Raw genomic sequence first — 13,323 nt, 5'->3', positions numbered from 1 at the left:
AGATTTATTATATTTGTATTTATATTTGAAAAAAAATGGATACTTTTTTTAATTAGCGTAATTGTATAATTAAATGGTTAACAATAAAAACTATATAATCATATGCTAAAAAAATCAATTATACTCCGTACATTGAATAGTATGCAATTTCACATCTCAATAATATGTCAAAAAATAGCTTGTACATTTGTACAAAATGATTAGTTTAATATCGTATCAAAAATAAAATTATTAGTTTAGTATATTCTGTACCTCACTTGAGAAGATTCATCAATTCGGAACAGTATACTTTTAATAATGTGAAATTATGTGTACAATTAAGTCTAAAGCGTTTGTAAGAAATCAATAAAATTCATAAGGGCTGGAAAAATGTAATTTACCGCAGTGGCGCAGTAAAAAAAAATAACAAAAAATAGTTTTGTTCGATTTATACTTGGTATTTTTTTAATACAACTTAGTTTAATCTAATATAAGAGCTAAAATAATATTCCATCTGGCAAACTAAGAGGTCAGTCTCATATTAACAAGTTGACATTTGACAATGATGTATGCTATAATTTCCCATTAGCTAGCCCATTATACATGCAAACCACAGACACGGGGGAACAACTCATACATTGCAAATATTATTTTTTTGTAAAATTAATCTTTACTTTTATCTATATCGTAAATACACAATTTTTATTTTCGTCCGTTCCATAACATATACGAAATACATTCTTACTCCGTCGTCAAAACTGAAGATTTACCGTTTTTTTTTTTAACATATTGTTTGTGTTAGGTTGAAACTCTAATACTACCTCCGGTCCAATTTACTCGCAACAAAGGAATATTTTATGTCTCACAAATAATACCCCTTTGTTGCGAGTAAATTGGACCAGAGGTAGTATATAAAACACTTGTTTAGACAAGAAAGTAATTTATATACTTGTATTAATTTAAGTAAAAAATAATTAAAGAGTTAAAAATTAAAAGATAAAATTAAAGGACAATGGGATGCAAGTGCACTATAAATGGAATAATAATTTTACAATAGAATAAAATGGAAGTACTGCTACACAGACTGTTACTAATGTTTTTTTACCCACATGCATGATAATTGAGCCATGTGACGACGTTATGCTTTTCTCTCTGTATTTTTATTTTTTATTTTTAACCCCCTAAAGTTGTACCACCGTTATTTTTCAATTTTTATTTATTTTTTAATACAAGACAAGACTTAAAACACACGGAGTATACAAATACCAAATACTGTGTGATGTAAAGACTAAGGTTTACTTTTCCTATTAAAAAAAAAAAAAAAAAAAAAAAAAAAAAAAAACAATAAGAAGAGAGAGAGATTTAGGACATGTTATGATTTAATGAAATGAGCTAAATTGAATTGTTTATGAGAGAAGGAAATTAAAAACTGAAGTAAATTAAACTAAACTGAAGTAAATTAAACTAAAGTGAAATTAAACTGAAGAGAATAGGTTACTTCCTACCTTTAAGCTAAGACGCTTGAGATAAACAAGTCATCTCATGATAAAATTTGTTACTAAAAGTAAGCTCAATCGATGCTTGTACGTAAATTACTAAAAGTACTCTTTGTTGTATACGTAAATTACTATCGTATTTATCTTAGCGAAAGAACTCTTTGATTAGTCACAGAATTTACCTTAGGGCCTGTTCATATTTACTGAACTGAGTTGAACTGATTGGAGCTGAATTGAACTGAACTGATTGGAGCTGAACTGAAATGAATATTTTATGAGAGATGAAAATTAGGAGCTGAACTGAACTGTGCTGAAATGGATATTTTATGAGAGAGGGAAATTAGGAGCTAAACTGAACTGAACTAATTGGAGCTGAATTGAGCTGAATTGAACTAATTAGAGCTTAACTGAATTGAACTGAACTGAAATTAAGTAAATGTGAACAAACCCTTAATGTATGTTACCTTAGACGTATGGTATAAATTGAACTGACTACATAATGTAAAATAAAACAATAAAAAATAAAAATACTTTTTCCATGCTATTTTTGTTAGTTGATAAGTATGTTTTATGTTTGCCGTAATTACACATTTTACTTTGGTAACTAATTTTTTTATTTATTGATAAATACTATATAGTCTATTTTCATAGTATAATTTTACTACCCGTTTCATATTATTTGCAATAATTAAACATTTTTCTTCTTTATTTCATGTCAAATCGTTATAAATAATATACAATGGAACTAGTACCGTATCAAGTTGAATTTGATGGACATTGCATGATAAAAGAATTGTACTGTATCAAGTTAAATAAATAAATAAATAATTTACTAGGAATACGTATGAGTAATTTTCAACAGACAATCTACGTACCATGATTAGTTTAGAGAGAGAGAAATAGAGAATTGACAGCAATTCACTGTTCATTTAGTCATCCTATATAAATGGGGAAAGTCGACATAAAACAACTGAGCAAATTTACTGTTTTTTTTTTCCTCTTTTGTTTCGTGTTACAACAAGCAAATGCTTTTGTCATTTTTTTATCTTACACATATAAATTGTGACTACTCACCTTACCTATTTTCTTACCTCAGTCCCAATTTCTAGATCCATGACATCATTTCAAAACTAACTTCATACATGAGATTTTATTTCTTTTTAGAAATTACTATCAATATATCTAGTATAATCAGTAAATGATTTTTGAATTCCCACGTATATGTGTCCCCACCCCCCAAGTACTTTAACAATGCCATCCAAAAATAATAATAATAATAATAATAATAATAATAATAATATTATTATTATTTTTATTATAAATAAAAAATAGACAAAATCATACAACTTATAAAAAATTAGGGGGGAGTCTAGATACTATTTGGGCTTCCAATTCTCTAGATATATATAGCAAATTCAATATAATCCTAGTGATTATATATAGACAGTAGCACGTACCCCAATGTCTTGTATCTTTAAGTACTTTTGAACCCATTTCAACAATGCAACAATCTCCTTCTCTAATTCCCCAAGAGAAGAAAGAGAGAAAGGAAGGAAACCAATCGCCCGACAGTTAGCTTCATACTTAACTTGCTTTCGATGTGCGATATCAACAACAGCCCTTCCAGAAGCAAAGTCAGACAATCCAAACTGAGTCAAAGGAGAAGCCCTTGTCAAATCAACACACAATCCCGACCTCGCTCCGATCCCATGAATAAAGTAACACATCTACAGGTCTGAAAGGCCTATTGTTTCCCTCGGACAACCCAATGTCAACCTCTTTCCTTGCTAAAATCGGAAACAAACATCAACAAGGGTATTTCGAACAATATTATGCTGATGTTTAATACCTACAATACGCGCACATGACATCGCATGATTGCCGAAAATATCCCCATAAAAAACCCTTGAGCAAGCAGACACAACGTCGAAATAGAGAATAAAAAAACACCCAATAGATAACACAACACGTGCAATGATAAGTCTTAGTATTCATCGTCTGACCCAACCTCAAGTTGAGGAGTTTTCTCCCAGCTATGACTTCCACAAAGCTGACTGGCAAGGAGATAAAAAAAAAATGTGGATTTTGCAGATACAATGACCTTCATGAAATTGTATCTGAGTCTATGATTACTTAAAATGTCAACCTCTCTACAGTTCTATTAAAAAGACTCAAAGTATCATCAATGGTACACACAATAACCAACAATACCAGCATGTCGAAGAAGCTGAGTTTGCAAGCTAATAAACTACAAACAAAAGGCGAGAAAAGCATTATCATAATTATTAAAGAAAATAATTTTTTTTCCATTTAAGCTAGTGGAAAATGTTCCAATATTATTATAAACTAAGATAAATTTTGTGAATTTTAGGTCATGTTATGTTCAACTTATTTTCATTTATTTTAGGTCTAATAAGTTTAGATAAGTTCAGTTCAGTTGTAGCAAGTTCAATTTAGAAAAGAAAAAAAAAGTTTTAATAAGAGTTAGGGCCTGTTCTCTTACGTTGAAATTCAGTTCAGTTCAGCTCAGTTCAGTTCAGTTCAATTCAGCTCCTAATTTCCTTCTCTTATAAAATATTCATTTCAGTTCAGTTTAGTTCAGTTCAGTTCAACTCAGTTCAGTTCAGTTCAGCTCAGCTCAGTTCAGCTGAGTTCAGTCAATGAGAACAGGCCCTTACTCTTACAAATATGATAAGTTTTAATAAATTCAAATAAGTAAAAAATCTAATGAATAATAATAATAATAATAATAATAATAATAATAATAATAATAATAATAATAATAATAATAATAATAATAATAATAATTCTTCGGCATGCTGGCATTGTTGGTCTTGGACGAGCCTTTGAGGATGCGTTGAGTCTGTTTAATGGAACAGTGGAGTCTGACATTTTGAGTAATCCTAGTGAGGTCGCTGCCCCTAAATTCATGAAGAAATTGGCAGATATATATTTCACAAAGGTTACCGCTTCTGTAGAATCTGCTTATTCTTTAACTCCTCGACAATCAGCATTATGGAAATCACAGCAGGGTGATCACACCTCTGCTTGGCTTCGGGCGGTTCCTATTTCAGGGTTGGGTCAGACGATGAACGCCAAGACTTATCGCTGTGTGTTGTCCTATCGGTTGGGTGTTCCATTATTGTTCTCTATCTCGACGTTGTGCTCTGCTTGTTCGAGGGTTTTTGCTGGAGATATTTTCGGTGATCACGCGGTGTCTTGTGCTGGTATTGTGGGTATTAAACATCGGCATAATGTTGTTCGGGATACCCTTGTTGATGTTTGCTATCGTTCTGGGATTTCAGCGAGAAAAGAGGTTGACATTGGGTTGGCCGGAGGGAACGACGAGGCCCTCAGACCCGCGGATGTGTTACTTTATTCATGGGATCGTGGTCGCGATGTATGTGTTGATTTGACAGGGTCTTCTCCTTTGACACAATCAGGGCTATCTGACTTCATTCCTGGGCGGGTTGTGGCTGATGCAGCTCATCGAAAGCGGGTTAAGTATGAAGCTCGATGTCAGGCGATTGGATATGGTTTCATTCCCTTCTCCTTTTCTTCGCTTGGGGAATTAGAGAAAGAGGCTGTTGCGTTACTGAAGCGGATTCAGAGGTTCTCGACGACGCAAGACATTGGGGCTCGTGCTGGAGCTCATATCTTCGCTAGGGTAGGATTTGCAATAGCTAGAGGAGTGGGGGCCCAGATTGTATCTCGGCTTCCCACTAATTTATTGTAGGTTGTATGACTTTTGTTTTTGAGATATAATAATAATAATAATAATAATAATAATAATAATAATAATAATAATAAAGTACTTTGGAATTGGGTTTTTTTTTTTAAAAAAGAAAAATACTACTATGTACTCCCTCCGTCCTTAAATTACATTCCTCTTTGAAAATTTACACGGGAATTAAGGAGAAAAGAATAAAACAAATAACAATAATTAGATAATGCAATGGGAAGTACAAAACATTAAATGATGTTTTTGAGTAAAACAAAGATAGATTAGTGATTACTCATGACATGTCATCAATCCTTTGCAAAAAAAAAAGGACCAATCACATGCTCCTAATTGAAAATTTTTAACCAATCATATTCATTGTAATTTGGCACAAGGATTCTGAAAAATTAAAGGCTGAAAAAGTACATTAGCCAACCAAACATTAAAAGTGGAATGTAAATACATTAATTATACATTAAAAGTACAACTGAAAAAGAGAGTGTATTTGGGATATTTAGAAAAAAAAAAAAAAAAAAACTTACAAAAAATAGAAAGGTGGAATGTAATTTTGGAATACCCAAAATAGAAAGGAGGAATGTAATTTAGGGACGGAGGGAGTAGTAATTAAATTATAGCCTGCCTCACATCGTAACTCTCAAATACATGTTAGTCTTTTTTTTTTTTAAAAAAAAAAAGAAAAGTCATTAGGTATATCTTGCATGTATTTACACTCAAGTATAAATACATGCATGATATACCTAAAAATAATAACTATTTTATACAATTTTTAATAGTGATTTTAATGCTTATACATAGCCTAAGGTTATATATTGCATTACCCTATTTTTATTCCGGAATTAGCTATTAAACAACAATAAGTAGTAGTAGAAATAATTCATACAAAATGTGAAAAGAATTTTCTTAATTTTGGTAGTAAGAAATGTAAATTGAATGGTGAGAAAATGAACTTTGGTCAATTCAACAATCGTTTACTTTCCAAGTTCAACCTTTACTTCTCCGCCGCTATTATAAAACGTCTAATTTCCTGTTTTGCCCTTTGGTAAATTTTAGGTGTATTACCAAAATGACCCCCAATTATCCCTTGTAGTATTACGTTACATAGGGGTTAATTAAATTAAATTAAAATTAAATAAGTGCACCTAATCATAAATCTGGTGTATATATGAACCTTTATTTTTGCTGCATTCATTGTCTACTATTGATTGATGAAGGCCCACTTTTTTGCTGCATTATTTATTTGTTGGCCCCTTCAATTATAGTTTAACGGGCATTCAAAAATTCTTTTCCAGATGATTATGCTTATACGCAACTTAATTTTTGACCCTTTACTACTATTACTACTTTTCTTTTATTATTATTTTTGACAATGATAGTATTCCCATTTCAATTCACCATTGATTAATTAATAATTTTGACGTAGTTATCTCATAATTTATATGGATGTTAGCTAGTTTAGTAATCGACAATTTATTATACTTCGTAAGTGGTACCTAGCCAAGACATATGTTGATAATTTTATCTATGTTTTTTGTTGCTTCTTATTTAAACTAAAATTCTTGTATACGTTGTAGATATTTACTTTCAAATATGACTTTCCTCATGAAATATAATGATCATAATTGACTCTTATTTTCAATAATTGGATATATTTTTGTAGCTACTAGTTAACATGCGGAATCATCGTTCCTAAGTTATTCTCTCAAATAATTGAATTTTATTAAGTCATTTTTAAGTAATTGATACTTTGAAATTTCATGTTACATGTATATTTATTGTTAATTAAAAATATATAAGCATTTGGTAATTTACCTATGGCTCATTTTGAGCCGGTAATTTATTAAATACAATTATTAATTTTTACTGATGGCTTATCAGTCGTTATTTCTTTATTTAACTTACCAATTAATAGCAGATAAGTCGTTGGTTCTACCGACGTGTATAGCCTTTTTACTAGTAATAAGTTGAAAAAATATGAACTTGTGTAGAGGATCATGGCATATTGAATGTAGTAAATTAAAATGTGGTATATGATCAAAGGACGGAAAGATTAAAAAAAAAAGAAGTGTGTAAATAGTTCAAGAGGGAGAGTCCGTTAGAGTTAAATACAACCATATATTATAAAAAATAAAAAGCCTCAACTCTTTCATATTAGTACGCCTTAAATATCGATATTTATGGCATCGTACTTTTACAGTTTTACATAAAAATTGGATATATTGAATTATTCATAAACTATTGTTCGTTGGAGCATCTAGTTGAAAAAGAATAAAGAAGAATAATGATAAATCTGAATTCGTACTAACATATGTAATAATCTGTCTGAGTGTACGTTTTCTACCTATTTATGTACGAGTATATATTTATCTCTGAAAACTACGACTAAATAAAAAAAAAAAAAATTGGTTGAATAAAATTATGTAGCAGTAATAATAAATATAGTACGAACAAAATGATTGCGCACTCTTTACTGATACATTCGTGGGAGTCATGTGTCGTCTCAACTCTCAACTTACATCCATGATTCATATTTACACAATTTACTACTCCTACTTACCTTAATTTTTTCGCATCACATAAATTTATCTTAGTAATGTCAAACAATAAAAATTTAGTAATGTCAAACAATAAACATTTATTGTAGTCACTCTATACCTGTAATCCAAATCAAAAAAATTAGTGCCAAAAAAAAAAAAAAAAAAGGGAAAAAAAGGAAAAAAAAAAAAAAAAAAAAAAAAAAAGTTAAGATTGAAAATGTATTTTTCACAAATATATATTGTAAAATTATCTAATACTTTTTCAATATCTTTTTTTTAGTTGTATTTTCATTTTATGAAATTTTTGATGTAGTATATGATTATAATACCTCAAACTTAATAATTGCAATAAGTTCATGCAAGGGTTGATAAGGACTAAACTAAACTTGACAGCCCTGATTAACCCTTATCTGAACTTATTTTTCTTGAACTTATTTTTCTTAAACTTATCTTATCTGAACTTATTAACCCTTATATGAACTTATTAACCTGAAATAAGTGGAAATAAGGTGAATAGAAAAAAGGCCTAAGTTTAATTAATTTTTGTTGAACTTTTATGTATCAAACAAGTTTAGATTACTATGCATGAGTGAAATTTTCATGGTTGAAAATAGTCATACTACTCCCTCCCTCCCTTTATTAAAAGCCTATTTCTAATATTTACTCCGTATTACTTACATAATAAAGAGACATAGGTTTCCAATAATAGGATGGAGGAAGTATCTATTTTGAAAATTTACGATAAAATTATTCATCATAAAAAAAAAATTTATAACAAAATTATATGCCAATCAATATTACGTAGTCCGCAGTAGTAGTGTTTGATTCATTAATTTTTTAAATATTAAGGGGAAAGTTGCTAAGAATTTATGGATAAATCTCTCAACAATGAAGAATTTACATTTTTTTTTTTAATTTTGAAAGAAAGAAAAAATTTACATTAGTCTTTATGAATCACGTATAATTGATTCATTTTTGAAAGATTTATTCATAATAAATTCTTAGCAAGTATTCCCATTGGTTAAGTGGAAATCTTGTTTATTTCATTATTGAAAATTATTTCATCTAACAATAGTTATACTCCTAAATTAGATTTTATTAAAAAAAAAAACATTGTCACATTACAAGCAAAATTTTACTAGAGATCACATATTGATCATAACCATCATTATATACGGTTTTTTTTAAAAAAAAAAAAAAAAAATTTACGTATAAAAAAAAATCTATCATAATCATTCTTCTAGCAAATAGTTTATTAAAATAGTGGTAAGTATTTGAAGTACATGAATGTTAGATCCGGGAAAAGAGGTATCATGCTTGTTCATTACTGTCACATACTACATTTTTTCACCAAAAAATAACATACTACATTTTTTTTTTGGCATACTTTACAGATAAGAAACCCATCAATATTTAAAATTAACTTATTGACATATTGAGTGAATGTGTTTAGTTTGAGCTTCAATTACATCAGTAATCAATATCATGCTAGGCTGTATGGGAGAGATCAAAGTGCAAAAATAAAATTACGAGTACAGATTAACTTATTAAAGGGTGCTTTAATCATCTATTTAAATTAATTGCTTTTTACTTATTAAAATTTAAAACTCAGCCCGTCTTGTGTGCGGCCGGTCACACCGTGTGACCACTTAAACTAACCCCTAAAACATTGATTAAGTAACCCAATAATAACGGCCGAGCAACCCCTATAACACTGACCGAGTAACTCTATAACACTGACCGAGTAACTCTATAACAATGACGAAGTAACGCTTTTAACACTGACCAAGTAACCCCATTACACTAGCGAAGTAAATTCTTTAGTGACTGGCCATATGGTGCGGCCAGCCACACATAAGACTCTGTGGCACGGTTTGTATCAATTCTAATTTCAAAGTGAATGTATTTTAAGATAATTATTGTGACATAATCCCAGCCACTCAATTATAATTAAGGCTCCATTTTAGTTTCGCTAAAATATCTTTTATAACAATTGTCTTCTTCCTATTCCTCTACTTCACTCCAATTTAATAAGACATGCATGTTTGAAAATCAGCCATAATATATTTCAATATAATGATAATTTTTTTAGCTTTTAAAAGTAAAAATTTACGCGACTTTTATTTTGGAATGAAATAAAGTCTTAAAACTATTGATGAAGTTAATAAATTTACGGTGCTCTTCTATTTTGTACTAGGTTAACTAAATATATTTGTTGAATCTTTAGTTGTTTTATGGAGTAAATATTAATTTATTTTTTGGTGTAATTATCTTAGGGTTATTTAATTGTCATATATAGAAAATTAACTGAAAGTAAGTGCTTCACTATATATCATCAGTGTCCCTAATATTAGTCCCAAGTTTTTATTAATAAATAGTAGTTATTTTTGCTTGAAAATAATTTTAACAAATACCTATTAAGCAAAAGCAATAAAAACAATTGACGACCAAAAAAAAAAAAAAATAGAAGAAGAAGAAGAAGAAGAAGAAATGTGTACTCTCGTATTAACATACAGCCATGCATGATAATATTAGACGTTGATTAGTGTTATCAATTATATTTACTAAATTTTCACTTTAATCCAATTAAGGTGTTATTTAGATGAAATACTACAAGAGGGGGGGGGTGAATTGTAGTATGGAGGTTTCTAGTCACTTTTTGCGGAAATAAAAGAAACTAAACGAAAGTAGAGAAATAGTGCAAGAGAGATTTTATGAGGAAAACTTCCTAGGCCAAATAGGAAGTGAAAAACCTCGACCCCAAGGGATTTTGACTCAAAACATTCCACTAAAATAGGCCGACGACTCTGTTACAACCTATAAGGAACTTAAGCCTCTATCGAGTTCCTCAATGAACCCGAGTTCCCTAATCAACTAATCCCTCAATCAGTTGATCACTTTAACTCTCTCTCTAACTTAAGACTTCACTCAAAGCCTAACTCGATATTTCTCTTTCTCTCAAACTTCACTCAAAGCTTTCTCTTTCTCTCAATACAAAGAACTCACTCAAGTTCTCACCCCAATACAAGAGTTCACTCAAACCCTTATTAATTCCCCATTACAAGAGTTCACTCAAACCCTTGAACAACTCTCAAATACATATAAAAGATATAATGTATAAAACTAATATGTTGGACAATTTGAGATATGTAAGGAACTTGGAACCTAAAGGAACTGACTCAAAAACGTGGAGAGAAAATATAATTCTTTTCTACTGCTCTTCCATTTGAGATATACGCTAATTTGGAATGACTCACTAAAGTCAGACAAATTGAAACTAAAACTTAACTCTCCTTTTATAGCATGCATAAGACTTGACCACTACTCCCACTAAATCCTCCACTAACAATCAGTTCCCTTATTTTTAGGTAACTGCCAATTACTTGGGCAGTAGAGAAACGTGATAACGTGGTAGTCAAAGTCTTATGCACTACGTTGAACGTGGAGTAAAATCAGGAAAACTGATTTCTTGGAGAGAAGATAAAGTAAGCAGTTAAAATCTTATTTGATGAAAAAGATATTTTTGTAAAATAATATTTAAGATATTTATTTTCCAAAAACAAAATAAACTCTTTTTGTAAAATAATATCAAAGATTTATTTTCCAAAAACAGTAAAAATCTTTTTCGAAGACTTATTTTATCACATTTAAAAACTTTATCTTTTTAAAGAAAAATAACTAAATATAAACTCATTCATTAAAAGAACGTTACTTATTTTTCTTTAACTGACCCATAAGGAACTGACTGGTCACCTAGTTCCTTCCAAGCTGTCAGACTCAGTTCCTTCTAGACTAAAGCTCCAATTTAGTTCCTTAGGCTTGTTCCAAATAATTTCTCTTGTCCAACATACTTACATGATTATTAGAAAAATATACTCCTATTTTTCTGTCGTTTTCATGTTTTTTTAATGAAGCTTCTACTCCAAAGCTTCTGGTTCCTTCAAAGGAACTTCTCTTTGTTTGTTCCATTGAGGAACTGCAGCTTGTTCCCTTCGTCGAAGAACCAACTTCTAGTGCTTCTTAGGAGCTGCATATAAAGTCTAAAACAACGTTTGAACATTTAGACTTCTTCTCTTTGTGTTCCCTCGAGGAACTCTTCTTTTTGTGTTCCCCCGAGGAACTCTTCTTATCTTTATGTTCCCTTGAGGAACTCTTCTTTTTGTGTTTCCCTGAGGAACTCTTCTTCTTGTGTTCCCCTGAGGAACTCAAGCACGATTCATACTTTGTAATCTTCAATAATGATCTAATTTGTAATCAACATTCTTCATGCTTCATGGTCTGTTCATGCTCATCTCAATACACATATTAGTTAGATAATCATCATTTGTTATCTATCATCAAAACCTAACAACAATTTCCCCCTTTTTGATGATGACAAACAAATGATGCTTATCACAAATTAAACAATATAAGATGTACATATATTCCCCCTTAATCATGCAAATTAGGATCTATTCAACAATTCATGCATGTTCGACAAGGAACTACTGTTAAAAGACAATAACATATTGGAAGTATATTATATATGGACGTACACCAATATGAATTAACCTGACTACATTATTCAATGAGTATTACTTATGAATAAGAACACATCACTCATGATTAAGCATATCTAACATCAAATAGGAATAAGCATCACACGCATATTCTTCCCCCTTTTGTCATTATCGAAAAGGGTATTCTTGCACACATTTTTTTTATTCAAATCTATCATTTATGCATACATACAAAAGGGCAGATGTCACACATACCACCATAGAAATGGTTAAACACTTGGTATTCCTAAAAGCTTAAGATACTCAATTTTCAAACTGGGATACGACTACACAAATTTCCAATTCACAATCTAAAGACTCAACTTCAAAACCAATGAAGGAACTTGACAGATAAGATACAAAATCAAGCAAAGATCGGTTTTAAAAAGTTTGTTAGAGAAAAGGATAATGAATATTTAGCTCAAAAGATACGAAAGAAGAGATAATGGAAATATTTTGAGTAGAAGGAACTTGAGACAAATGTTATGCTCTTAGCTTAGAAAGATTGAGATAATAAGGTTCTTAACAATCATAAGAGTTTAATGATCTTCATCTCACACTCTTAAATGTTCAACGAACACAACACACATAATTACCTTGGTACATATGTACTTACCAAGTTCCCTTCACTTCAACCACAACCTTCCTTAAGGAACATGTGAAACTTGAATTTAGATTCATAATCAAGTTCTTCCAATATCTCCTTCTGTTCCTTAGCTTTCTCAAACTTCATGAATAAAATCCTTCATCATCTAATAATCACCCTTCTTCTTCTCTTTTTTTTTTTTTTTTTTTTTTTTTTTTTTTTTTTTTTGGGCGACTTTCAATTTTTTTTTTTTTTTCACGTACAGTAATGAAGATAGAACTTACTAATATACTATTGAGTTTCAACACCAAATATATGAACCACTTTAATTGGTTCCTCCCTTATTTCACCTTAGTTCCTTATCATTCTTTTTCATCTTGGAATTTATTTTAGAAATTCCTCAAGCTGATTCTTCCTCCAAGACATCAAATGATAAATCACAAGCACT

The sequence above is a fragment of the Chenopodium album genome, chromosome 7, assembly GCF_948465745.1.
Source record: "Chenopodium album chromosome 7, dcCheAlbu1.1, whole genome shotgun sequence".
NCBI lineage: Eukaryota > Viridiplantae > Streptophyta > Magnoliopsida > Caryophyllales > Amaranthaceae > Chenopodium > Chenopodium album.
Note: the sequence above shows the minus strand (reverse complement) of the source record.